The sequence below is a fragment of the Panicum hallii genome, chromosome 4 (genome assembly GCF_002211085.1).
Source record: "Panicum hallii strain FIL2 chromosome 4, PHallii_v3.1, whole genome shotgun sequence".
Lineage (NCBI taxonomy): Eukaryota > Viridiplantae > Streptophyta > Magnoliopsida > Poales > Poaceae > Panicum > Panicum hallii.
The window spans coordinates 17,693,398-17,696,569 of NC_038045.1; positions in this window are offsets into that span (position 1 = coordinate 17,693,398).

A 3,172-nucleotide genomic window follows, 5' to 3' on the forward strand; every position below is an offset into this window, starting at 1 on the left:
TCTGTGAACTGAAAAAGAATTCCACCAAACCTGTTCGATATTTCCAGCACCTGGGAACTGAAGAATTATTTCCACGCACACACTAATAAAGAACAAAGATAGTATTTCCACCACTCTATTCTTGATTAATTAACTGATCTATGGTCTGAAACATACTTGTGTGATTCACGGAAGATAAGTGCTCATACTAGCGTGATTTTAATTTTTGGTCTGAAACATGATTTAGGTTGTGATTTTTTTTACCATTAAATTTTGAATACCCATGATCCAAATCCTGGACCCGCCACTGTATATCTCCCCTGCATATATCCATGCTAGATCATGATCTCTCATTGCAACTGCATGCAGATAAATGGCATCACACGCCAGATAGGAGTTGGAAGGCGATTTCCGAAGTTTTTATTGAAAACTTGGCACATCATCATCGCGACGAGCTGGTGGATCTGTTGCGTGCCCATTGCTACATGTCAATGCATGATAAGATATCATAACGTGTTTCAGATTCAGGCTTCATTTAGTTACTAGAGGGTTTGTGATTGTTTCATCAATAATGAATTCGAAGGCCCAAACTTGTTCATCAGCTGAGGGTCCGTGTGAATCATGGTGTCAATCCTGATCGCAATACTGTATAAGAGAACCTGAAGATGCACAACCTACAGCTGACGCAGCACCTTATTTTGGAGAAGATGATGATGAAGACGCAGGTGATAATCCTGCTGCCACTAATACTCTGATTAGGAAACATTATCAGTGGCTCTATACATGGACAAATCATAGATGCTGGTGAGAACCAAATAAGGAAGCAGAGAAATTTTTGAAACTATTAGAGGAGGCAAAGAAGGAATTGTATCCAGGATGCAAAGATGCAACTAAGGTTCTTTTATCGTGCAACTTTTTCAGATAAAGTGCTGTACGGAATTAGTAAACTCAGCATTGGAGGCATACTTAATCTGTTCTCAAAGTTCTCCCTGAAGGCCATTGTATCCCTGACTCCTTGGATAAAGTGCAAAGGTGGTACGAGACCTAGGCTGGACTATATCAAGATACACGCATGTAAGAATGATTGTGTGTTATTTTTTAAGGAAAACCAAATGCTGGAGACATGTCCCACATGTGGGAGTCTAGGTGAGAGTTGTAGATAAAACCTCTAATAATGAGGTTGTGGATGGTGCTACTGTTAAGAAGCGATTTCCAGTGAAGATCCTACGCTACTTTCCTCTTATTCCTCGGCTGCAAAGAATGTACATGTCGAAGCAGTTATCTGAGGAGATGCAATGGCATAAGAAAGAATTGGTCAAAGATAGAAAAATGCGTCACCCCTCTGACTCATTGGCATGGAAGCACTGGATAAAGAATATGGATGGTTTGCACAAGATGGTCGTAATATTAGGCTTGGTCTTGCTTCTGATGGCTTCAATCCCTTTGGGATGCAAAATGTTACATACCCATATGGCCTGTTATCCTTATACCTTACAATTTGCCTCCGTGGTTGTGTCAGAAACAATCTAACTGGTTGCTATCAATGTTGATACCTGTCCAAAATCTCCTGGATGGATATTGATGTATATTTGAGGCCCCTTATATTAGAGCTGAAGGAGCTTTGGGGAAAAGGGTGTTCCAACATGGGATGCACAGACTAACAAAATTTTAAATTACATGCTGTTCTACTCTGGACAATTAATGACTTCCCAGCTTATGCTATGCTTTCTAGTTGGAGCACGAAAGGAAAGTTTGCATGTCCATACTGCCACAAAGATACTGATTATTTGTGGTTGAAACATGGGATGAAGCACTGCTACATGGGACATCGTCGTTTCTTGCCCTCGGACCATCCATGGCGCAAGAACAAGGTCAGCTTCAACAACAAGGTTGAAACCAGGAGGCTCCAGTACCACTGACAGGTGCACAGATACTTGAAGAGTTTGAAAGCTTTGAACAAGTTCGATTTGGAAAGAAGGCATCGAGAAAAAGGAAACGTGACGAAGACCAAAGATGGCACAACTGGAGGAAGATGAGTATTTTTTTTGAACTCCCTTACTGGTCTTCTTTTCTCATCAGGCATAATTTGGATGTTATGCACATTGAGAAAAATATATGCGAGAGCATATTAGGCACTCTGCTTGAATTGGAAGGTAAATGTAAGGATGGGGAGAAGGCCCGACTTGATATGGAGCATATGGGGATACGACCAGATCAGCATCCTGTGATTAGGAATGATAAGTATACCTTGCCAGCAGCATTGTACAAGTTAGATAAGAAGGATAAGGAAAATTTATGCGCATTTCTATATGGAGTGAAGATGCCTGATGGGGTTTCCTCCAATATAAGAAGATGTGTTGACCTAAACTCATGTAAGGTGTCTGGCTTGAAAACTCATGATTACCATCTAAGTCTACAGAAACTGTTACCCTTAGTGGTTCGTAGGATTTTGCCAGAACAAGTTGTCATCGCATTGGTTCAGCTTAGTAATTTCTTCAATGCACTATGTTCCAAGGAGCTGGTGCAAGCAGACTTGGACAAACTTAGCAGTTCAATTAGGGAGACTGTTTGCCGACTTGAGATGATATTCCCTCCTTCAGTTTTTGATATCATGATGCATTTGCCTGTTCACCTAGCTGAAGAGGCTAAATTAGTGGGCCTGTATGTTATAGATGGATGTATCCAGTGGAGCGGTACCTACGTACTGCAAAAGGATATGTGAGGAATAAGGCCTACCCTGAAGGTTCAATAGCTGAGGGATACATACTCGAGGAGTGCCTTACATTTTGCTCAAGATTCTTGGATGTGGACACAAAACTGAATCGTGTTAATCGACATGAAAGCATTGCTGTGAATGAGCCACCATCTGGTCTGAGCATATTTTCAGACATGGATTACAGCAGGAGAGGACAGACTATCCAAATCATTGAAGGAGACGAGATGCGGAAGATGAGGCACTACATAATTTCAAACTGTGATGAAGCTAGTCAATGGGTCGAGTAAGTTACAGAACTGAAAATCATTGTTTTCAAATTTTATATTTCGAACTAACAGTGATATACATTTCTATGCAGTGCGCATATGGAAGAACTGAAGAAATATGGTTCAAGAAATCTTCAAAGGCGACACGAGGAACAATTTGTAAGATGGTTCGAGGGCAAGATCAGGGATCTACATGCAAAAGGGGAAGTAA